This window comes from Camelus ferus, chromosome 14, assembly GCF_009834535.1.
Source record: "Camelus ferus isolate YT-003-E chromosome 14, BCGSAC_Cfer_1.0, whole genome shotgun sequence".
In the NCBI taxonomy this organism is placed as follows: Eukaryota; Metazoa; Chordata; class Mammalia; order Artiodactyla; family Camelidae; genus Camelus; species Camelus ferus.
Genome location: NC_045709.1, coordinates 7,727,545 through 7,738,485, shown reverse-complemented (window position 1 = coordinate 7,738,485; position 10,941 = coordinate 7,727,545).

Below are 10,941 nucleotides of genomic sequence, written 5' to 3'. Positions count from 1 at the left end.
AAAAGGAAATAAAAAAGAAATAAAGAAATAATAAAACTCAAAACTAATTTGCTTAGCATGCACACATCTAATAATTTGTCCCTCTGACCTCTAAAAAATGAGATATAAATATTTCATTTCTAAAGTTGAGATGGTGGTTTATTTTCTGATTTATCAGGAAAGCAGGAAATAGTTATTCATGAGTGATTTTGAGTATAACAAATTTAGGTAAACTAAACATTTTTAAGACTGAAGAGAAAGAAGAGTGATTTGCATGAAAATGTCATATTATATCCAGCCTTCAAATGCAATCACCAGAGAACATGGCTATGATTAATTCATCCCTACACTTCTCTGCAGTGGAACATGGAAGCTATGACTCATGTTTGGTCCTCTACCCGTTCACCAGATGGATCAGATCAAGTCCAGACACCTATTAGGACAAATCAAAGGAATAAATCTTGTCAAACTCAGAATTATAATCATAATCATGACACAAATATCATTATCTCAATTTATATTAAGCATGATAAATAAAACATTGACGCTCTATAGGTAAATTTATATAATGTTCTGCCTTAAGAAACTTGTTTTAATGCCTTTGAAAGACAAATTATTTCCCCTCTGGAGAAGATTATTTTTTATTTGAATTTAGTAACAACTTATGTTGCTAATGGCTTTGGTGGTCATACTTGGTTCTAAGAATTCAGGTAAAGTACAACTACCCACTTATAGGTAGATCATAATGTGTATATAAAGCATAAATTAGCAATGTTTTGACATTAATTTTGGAACAAAGTAATTAAGTCCAGAAACATCAGTCTACCTCCCTTACTATAGGAGAGAAAGCAGAAGAAATGTAAAAGGAAGATACAGATGTCAACATTTATTTACATTTCACAACTATTCTGTGCTAAGGGCTTTCACATACATAATCACAATGACATCTACTTATGTATCATTGCAACCAATGAGGAAACTGAGTCTCAGAGGGAAACTTGCCCAATTTCACCAACTAATCAGGATTCAAGTGCAGATCCCTATGTCTGTTTTTACTGATCCCTGTTTCCACTGTGAGAAAGATCAAAAAACATTTTCTATAAAAAGGAAAATGGTGTATATTTCAGGTGTTGTGGACCATACAATCTGTCACAACCATTCAACTCTGCTGTTGCAGTGCTGAAGCAGCCACAGACAATAAGCAAATGAGAGGATGCAACTCTCTTCCAGTAAGACTGTTTTTACAAAAACAGGCTGTGGGCCAGACAAATCCTGTTGGCCATAGTTACCAATTTCTGGACTACACCATCCAACAAGAACAATAATAATAATCACAACTAATACAACACTGTAACCTACACGACTACTACCATCACAACGGTTTATCTGAGCCTTCACTGAATGCCCAGTATTGTGCTCAGAGTATCCAGCACTGTGTCTAGTGAATAGTTTATCTGAAAAAAGGGAGAATCTATTGACTCACTATTCTGGTAAGGGTTGCCATCCCTTTCAAATAGAACTCCCATTTCTTTACATTTTTTTTCCTTCTAACACAACCATTTTCAATGTCCTGTTACCTAGTCTATAAAACAGAACCTTCACACTTCAAACAATGTTACCCGAAAGTGAGCCAGCCAATTTTCTCTTATGGGACAACCTGCAAAAGAGTCATTGTTCAAAAATACAGAATAATACGCAACCCGGGAAACACAACAGACACGAGGTAACCCAAACTCAGTGATGCTTTTCTAACACTTGCCCTGGGAATCATGATTTGATGACCTCGACAAGCAACCACAGCGCACTGTGCTTAAAACAGCCATGTTGCAATGCAAAGAAAATTAGACAATTCAGGAGGAAAAATCTGCCAAGCCTCAGAGAGGAGAAGATCATTGAGTACCGGAATTAGAAACATTTCTGTCATTGGGCTGACATAGTCCTCCAACCAGCTGATCCCCTGATGGTATGAAGACACACCTAGGAGAGGAAAGACACAGAGTGGCACAAGTACTCTCAGTCCTCAGTTAAGTTGCCCAATTTATACTTGTGAGTAGAGACAAGCATGAATGTAATTATTTACAAACCAAAACTCTGAGAAGAAATGAGGGAATTAACTATACAACATTAGTAAAAGTAAGCTAATAAGGTATTTCCCCCTTGCAATGCAGTAAGAATTGAGTTATTCCATATTCCTTAGGTTCACAACAACAAGAAGTTACATAACACAGCTTAGGAACTTTATCCTAGTGCATTTTACAATGACTCAAAGTTCATGGTAAGGCCATTATGGGGAGGGTGTATTTTAAATCTAATGCTAAAAGGTTTAGGAAAATGTTAGAAAGAGCATGGGCTTAGGAATTACATAAACATACATGACTTCATATTCTGCCTCTACTATTTACTGGCTGTATGAAAAAATTATTTAACCTCTGTGAGTCCCCTCTGTTAAGTGGGGAAGATAATACGTTGTGGAGCTGTAAGAATTCAAGGTAGATCCTTGAACAGATTTGGCCAATTATAGAACATACAATGACATTACTAACTACAGAGCAAAGAGGTAACTGCTTGTTACGAGGACCTGCCTGACTTTCTCCCACAGAAAGAGGGACAAAAATAAAGGCAAAGGGACCTCCAGAGTTAATAAACCACAGGGAAAATTTACACATGAGGTTTGGCAGCTTCTCAACTGGAAAGGGTGGTCACCTTGTCATCCGTATTTTGTTTATATAATAGGATGAGTTACCAAGGGGGAAAAAAACCCTACTATTGTTTGGGGTTTTGTTGGGGTTTTTTGGGGTTTTTTTTTTTGTTTTGTTTTGTTTTTACCAGTATGGACTTTAAAAGGAGACATCTCCTTTCCTTACCAGCACCTGTCTCTGAAGGTCCGGGGCTCCTTCCCAGTCGGGGCTGGTAAACAGGCCTGTTTCAGGCCCACGGAGGTTGTGTCACATCAGATGCAGAGAGGATGGGGACAGTGCTCTAAACTGCAGTTGGGGGTGACAGTGCACGCCAAGGCTGCCCTGAGACTCAGAAAACTTCAAGGGGGAACACTTCTATGAGAGAGAAAGATCTGCACTCTGCCCCGTCCAGGACCCTCTGGACGTTAGCAAGCCCTCTATCAGGCTGGCACTGAGTGGCAGAGAACAGAAAATCAGACACCTTGCCGGAAGGACTCCAGGTCTGATGCTGGTATGGAAGGAGTGAGGCTCCCAGCCTCCTGCTGGCACAGTCGTAGACATGGGCATCTCAAAGTCTCTGGACTATGACCTCCGGATTCTTCTAAAGGGGATGGCTCCCTGGCAACAGTGACCAAACCGAACTTTTCACCAACCTTTGTAGGGGGAAAAGGGAAATCAGGCCCAGATCTATTTTTTTATTTAGAAAAATAGGTGACTTTTTGGCTCTCAAGTGTCATTGTATAAAATGGTAATAAAAAGGAAGAATGAGGGGAAGTTACATTTCCTTTTCAAATCTGTCTTTTGATGATACAGCAGACTGTCAGTCCTGCCTGCCCATGCAGGAGGCCTCATTCTCATCAAGTTAACGTGTGCATGGGCAGAGCAATCCTGTTCTAACAGAAGAATCCTTACACTGTGGCTGACAGTTTCTTGGCATCAGCTGTCCAACAATCTCAGCATTTTAGAGCAGACCTATGAAGAGAAATGAGTGAAAAGAGCTTCTGAGTAGCCACAGACACAACTCTGCCCTTTGTTCCACAGAAAATGCCCTCAAACCCTGAAGCAGAGTCAGCCCATCGAGGAAATGAGCAACATTCTCTCACCCATGACTTTCATAAACTTGAAGTCCCAGGCACCTCGAGATTATTGTGAGGATCAAGGGATGCTGGACTGGAAGTTACTGTGGACTGGCTCCTTGTTACAAAACAGATTAAGAACAGCTGAGCTATGTGACTGCCATTGAAAAAAGCAGACAGGAAAACTACAAATTGGTAGTGGAAGAAAGTCACCTCAGGTCTGAGGGTTTCATTCCTGGCTACAAATCTTGCATGCTTCAGAAGCCCCCAGCACAATGGTTCCCATTCTCCAGAATGCCTTGAGAGTTGGTTTGAAGTGCAGATTCCAGAGCCCCCTTCCAGAATTCTCTTTGGGGCCGGTGAGGGTTGGGCCCAGGAATGTGAATTTTTTTTATAAAACCCTGGGTGTTTCTTCAACAGTTAGTCCTGGGACCACTTTTCAGGAAACACTGACCTGTAGGTATACAGGACTCCAGCTATTCATTCCTTCAACTAACATTTATTAAAAACACACCCAGGTACTGAGTTGGATGTTGGGAATTCGGAGATGACAGAGGCATGGTCCCTGCCCTCAGGAAGACCAGAGTCTAGTCAGAAATACAGAAAAGGTAAATACTACTCAGCCATAAAAACCGACAACATAATGCCATTTGCAGCAACATGGATGCTCCTGGAGAATGTCATTCTAAGTGAAGTAAGCCAGAAAGAGAAAGAAAAATACCATATGAGATCACTCATATGTGGAATCTAAAAAACAAAAACAAACAAACAAAAACAAAGCGTAAATAAAGGACAGAAACAGACTCACAGACAGAGAATACAGACTTGTGGTTACCAGGGGGGTGGAGGGTGGGAAGGGATAGACTGGGATTTCAAAATTGTAGAATAGACTACACTGAATTAAAATAAAATAAAAAAATAAATAAAAAAAAGAAAAGGTAAATAAAATCTGCAATAGTGTCATCAGAGCTATGCAGGCACCTATTTAATATATACCAGACACTCTGGCAACACAAAGAAAAGAATGATAAACTCTACGTCAGTAAGGCTGAGAAGCTTTCACTGATGAGATGTTTGAGTTGCACCATGAACAATGAGTATGAATTCACCAAGCTGACCTGAGAGAAGGGCATTTAAATAACAGATGAGCCCAGAAGTGTGGCAAGTGAGGACTTCAGTGGACCGTAAGTCATACACTGAGAGTGAAGGAGGGAGAGTGAGCAGCAGAAAACAAGGTGGAACTGTACAGGTAGGGGTGGGATCAAAGAGACCCTAAATTGCAAACTTTCACATTGGGAGTCTCTCCTGTGGGTGGTGGGGAGCCACTGACCGATTAGCGAGATAACATGTAATCATATTTGTACCTTTGATCACTCAGGTGCCAGTGGGAAGCTCACTGTTGAAGGTGGAGGTGATGGTGACCATCACTATTGCAACTTCACAGCCCAGGGCTTTATCTAAAGCAATGATAGCAGAGGTGAAGAAGCACGAAGTGTGAAAACTGCTAATATAGAGGATGAATTGGAGATGGGAGAACTGTAGCACCACGCCCTCTGGAAACACAGGCTCATAATCTTTTAACTTCAACTCCAAAACCCTTTATCCTCAATTTCAAAGCCAAAAAGTCCTGGACACTAAAAAATAATTCTTAACAGCTGATTTGGTAGCAATACCTGACCCAACCTAGAGTCTTCTGTGGGAAAATCTGCCCTGAACTGGGACTATGTGTAATTGTTAGTTACGCACTTGACTTGACTATTCACGTGTTTCACTGCAGAAATATTAAACTATAAGATTTCTGGGAGCTCTTCTAGATCCTGTTGATGGTGTTATGCAATGTGTGGTTTCAGGTCCAGATGACCTTTCTAAAACCAGAACAATCTGAATTCCCGAATACATAGCAGCAGAGAGAAGAAAAGATCAAGAAGACTTAACCATGAGTGCAACGGAGAGGAAGAAATCTCGTTTCTGGCTTGCATTTAGGACAATAAAGACTATCACTCTCCAGAATGAGCAAGAAGGAGCCAAAAGATTAAGGGATAGTCTATAGAAGCTTAGGAATTTTTCAATTCAAATTATTCATTTTTTAAAAAGTATTTAAATGCATCTTTATACATATCTAGAAGTCCATGTGCCTGGAATATCTCCAACCTCTTCAAAATCAGGTAAGTGAGAATAGAAACACTGCCTTACATCACTGCAGTGCGTTAGCGCCTACTGAGCACTTTACTGTAATTACTGCACTGAGTCCTCTGAACTGCAAAGCATTTTTGTATGCATGTGCTCATACTTAGCTAAATCTTAAGCTCAAAAAAAAGCATTCAGTTTATTTTTAAATATGTCATATTTCAAAATACACATTCAATACCAGAAAAGCCTCTAAGTGCAGAGAAAAGCTTGATATTCTGGGGAAAAGAGTCTACAGAGACACAAGCATTCTCCTTAGCTGTACTTCCACATCAGTGTGAAAAATGTGGAGATTTCTACTGAATTTACCAAATAAGACAGCATCATGGGACTGCTGCAGGAAAAAAAAAAGGGCAGCCTGTATCTCTCTCCCTTCAAGGATTCTAACAATGTGGTTTGATCACTATTATCTTTTCAATCAGTAAACTTTTCTCTCTTCTAAAAAAAGGCACCATGATCTACAATTGTACATCTGTTAACCTCAACTGTATTTATATCTCAATCTCCTGAGTCAATAACAAATTTGATTGTTCTATTCTTGAATTCATTTCTCCTTATAATCTTGTATTTATCAGATGGTTTCATGGCACTTCACGGCACCCTTGCCACCTGTAGATGCCACATATTTGTCTCAGTTAACCTACATCTCTGACAAAGCTCATGCTAAAATGGCATACATCTGCCTAAATGAAGAGAAATGTGTGCTTGGTAAAAGTTGTCTGTCTTACCCATATCTTTTTTAAAAGTTAAGCAAGTAACATAAGACTATTGTTGTAAAAGATTCAAATATACAGCTGCACACAGTAAAATGGGAAGGTCCCTTTCACGGCCTTTAAGGCTCTCCTGCTTCACGCCACTGACAATAGTTTGGTGTAAGTCTTTTCACCCTCCACACACCCTTTCCTATGCTCCACGGCTAGTTCAAAGGAAGAGTTCAATTCCTTTTCTATGTTTACACCCTCTTCTTTCTCTCTCTCTGTCTCCCAATTACATTTAATACCTTCTCCATCAAGAAATCCTATTGGCTCAATCTTCAAAATATATCCATCACCCCACACTGCTACCACCTCTGTCCAAATCACCATGATAACCTTCTGTTCTTACTTCACCCTAATCATCTATTCATGTACAACACTGAAAGGGATCCTTTTGGAAACAGTCTTCTGCTCAGAAGTCTCCAATGTCTGTTCATCTCATGCACGTTAAAAGGTCCAGTCCTTTGGGGGCTAGAAATTCCTGTACAACTTGCCCCAGCCCAGTTGGGCTGCAAGCACATCTCCTGTGACTCTCCTGGCTCTGTCCAGCCACACTGGTCTCCCTGCTGTTCCAGAATATGCCAGGTCGGGGTCTACCTGAAGTCTCCAGAATAACGCAGCTCTGCCACAACTTGACTTCAGCCCTGGGAGACTCCGCTGATGTCTGACTGCCACAACAGGAAGATAATAAATCTGTGTTGTGTAAGCCACTAAATTTATGATGATTCATTACAGAAGTAACAGGAAATTAATACATAAACTGTCCCTCATGTCACAGTAGTTACCAAAAGCACTCCTTCTAGACACAAGTAGTGAAAGTGCTTCCAACCTTGAAATCTCACTAAGTTCCTAGTGAGCGTGTGGCTTGCTTGCTTGTTAATATTTGCTTATTTGCTTATTTGTTTACACCTTAAAATATATGCAGCTAGAAGGCTGGCCTATTCAGTAGATGTAATGTGTAGGGAAACAGACATTAAAATAAAGAAAGGGCAGAGAGCAAAAAAATAACAATAAGAAGTTTATTTATCCAAACTTTACTGAAAATCTCTTATGGCCCAGACACCATAACCATGGCAGGCCCGGTGCCACTAAGTGGTACAAAGGAAACTCATTCATTCAATGACTGAATGCATGACTATGATTCTCAATCACCCATCAGTCAACTAGCAATTCCTGATCATACTGTACCAGATGCTGAGTAATACAAAGAAGCATCAAGATGAGTTCACAATTATGCACGACCAGACTGACAGACCAGAACTTAAGAGTTTGTATTAAATCATAAGGGTAACGAGATCGGAGTATATGGACCAGAGGGAGAGCTGCATTCAGCTGGACATGGGTGGAGGACTGGGAAGACTGGGATGGGTGACGAGGGGATACAAGGGCATCTTAGGCAGGAGAAACAGAAGGAACAAAAGCGTGAAAGAGCTAATGGGCATAGCAGGAGAGAGGGACAGTGAGAGAATCAGCTTGATTACAGAACGGGGCTTAACAGGCAGCAGTGAAAAATAAAGCTGGACAGGTATGGCACTTTTTAACTCTGAGTTTTAAAAGCCAGGCAGAGGCATTTGGACTTCATAACAAGAATAGGGAGCTGTGCCAGATTTTGTCCCATTTTATTTGGAAAATTTTCAAACATCAAAAAGCGTTCAAAGAATTGTACTCTAAACATCCTATACATAACGTGGATTCAATAATTTACATGTTAATATGTTTGCTTTATCCCTACCCAATCATTCCTGTACCTAGCTGTTAATCCAGCTTGTGTTTTTGTGTGTGTGTGATAGATTTTTAATTCTTATTCTTCAGATGAATCTTGAATCACTTGCCAAGTTCCACAAGAATACTTTAGGAATTTTGATATGCATTTCACAGAACTTGTCAACCAATTTGAAAGGGATTTACATTTCGTAATTATCTGGTTTTTTTCTCAGGAAAATAGCCTTAGTAATGGTTTATGTTTTGCATTTTGTATTTTTCCCTTGCATGGGTTTCACAAATTTACGATCAAACTTATTCTTACATATTTTATTGGTGATGTGAATATCTTCCCCCCATTCTGTATAATGTAAGATATATTATAAAGAAACTGTTCATCCATTAAAAATTCCTTGGTAGAGAAATATTTTTATCTTAGAAATATGTTCAAATACATGTCTTCCCCGTCCCACCATTTTATGTTTCTAACTGGTGGCCTAGATCTTTTCTTTCATCTTTTCTTTTCTTTTAGCCAGGCTTTGCTCATCTTGTATGTTTCTCTTATCCAAGACCTCATTACAACCTGGGCTCACAGTGGCAGATGCAGGGTTGAGATGACAGGGAGGGTCTATGCACACAAACTAGCATTCTTCTCAACAGCCCATTTTTAAGCTACTCCTAAGAAAAGACAAGACATGTTTCTCAGTACTTATACACTCGTTTGCTAACCTAACATACAGAAGGACAATTTACTCAAAAAATTAAAGAGTCAAGAGAATAAAAGACCTGGCAACTGACAAAAATTAATAGCCCAAAGGAAATCTATGCCCTTCTTCAATAGTTGGTAACATTTATTTCCTGAATCAGTCATTCATTTTCTTTTGAGAAAATAAAAAGCTAGGACACAAAGATTGGTTATTTAAAAGGAAAGATGAAAAAGACAGGATGTGAGAAAAGGTTCATTTCCATCCAAAATAGAAAAGCAAGTAAAAAGCTATGTGGCACATACTTTAAGCAGCACAAGACCAAAATGTTAAAATGTGCAAAATTTTTCCCTCTTGTACAGCTAGTTCTATGTTATAAAGGAGTCCATTAGATGTTTTGTTAAATATAGTTCACAAAATACAAAATTACATTAAACTTAAAGTAAAGCTTTGATTACTCCCAGAGTCCTATATTCTTTTGCCAGGCACAGAAAGATGAATGGCAAAATTAAAAAAAAAATGAACATAAATACAAAATAGAAACAGACTTATAGACATAGAATACTCACATTCTAATTTTTAAACTACTTCTTTTTGTGTAAGTCATACACAAAAAATATTTAGCCCAACCTCTAAATCATCCAGATTACTAACTAAAGATGTAATGTTTATCAATTGATTTATAATTTGAATCTCCCTCTCTGTCTTCTAAAAATGAGTGAAGGTAGATTAACTGTAGCAAAAGCCAAACATTCCCAAAAAAGAGAGATAAATAAGAAAGAAAAAAGAAAACAAGAAAATTTATATTTATAAAAATCTTGATTAAAGTAAACAATGCTATAGCAATTGGATAAAACTTAGTTCTGAGTATCCTAAAAAACAGGACAAAGAAGGAAATACAATACATAGCATTTACTGATGGACAGAAATATACTAGTTTATTGGGGAAAACAAACTTTTATCCAGAACCCTAGTGCTAACAGAAATACTTATAGGAGACTTTGTAAGAGGACATTGAATTGCTTTATAAATACTACATAAAACCACTCCAAATGTCACATGCTTTCATTTCAGCTATATAAGAAAATAATGCCAAAGCATCGTTGTATAAATGCTACCATACTTGGGGCACGGAGAGAATGACAGGTGGTAAACAGTCTAGATACTGAGTTTTCTCACTTTTTTTTAACACATGGTGCACATCAAAGAAACAATGTGGTCACCAAAATATCCCATTCATAGAGAATTACAGCTAGAGAGTTATTCTGTGTGATTTCTGAATTCACACTAGGAATTTGTTGTGAAATATGCTTTGGGTTACACATTACAAAATTCAGTGTCCCACTGTTGAAGAACACTGTCTAATGAAAGAAGGATAAAGTGAATGGGAGAAGTTAATGGGGATGTAAAATGGCATAAACATTCTGTTATTTTGGCAATACACATCAGCAGGCTTAAAACAAGAAAACAAATTTTGACTTAGTGATTCCACTTCTAGGACTGTGTCCTTAGGAAACAAGAAAATAGGCAAAGGTTTACTTACAAGGATAGACATCATCAAATACTTTATAATAATGAAAAATTAGGAACAATCTAAACATACAAATGAGAGTGGTAAGATACATTATATAGAAAACTGTTCATCCATTAAAAATTCCCTGGTAGAAAAATATTTTTATCTTGGAAATATGTTCAAATACAAGTTGGTGTCAGAAAAGGGATAAGGAAAGTTTCTTTCATATGCATAAATTTGGCAAAGCCTTGTAGGAATGATATTAGGTAGACTTATCAAAATTCCAAACGTTCATGCTCTGTTTATGGGAAATACACCCTGCAGGAATCCTTGCTGTGTACACACAGA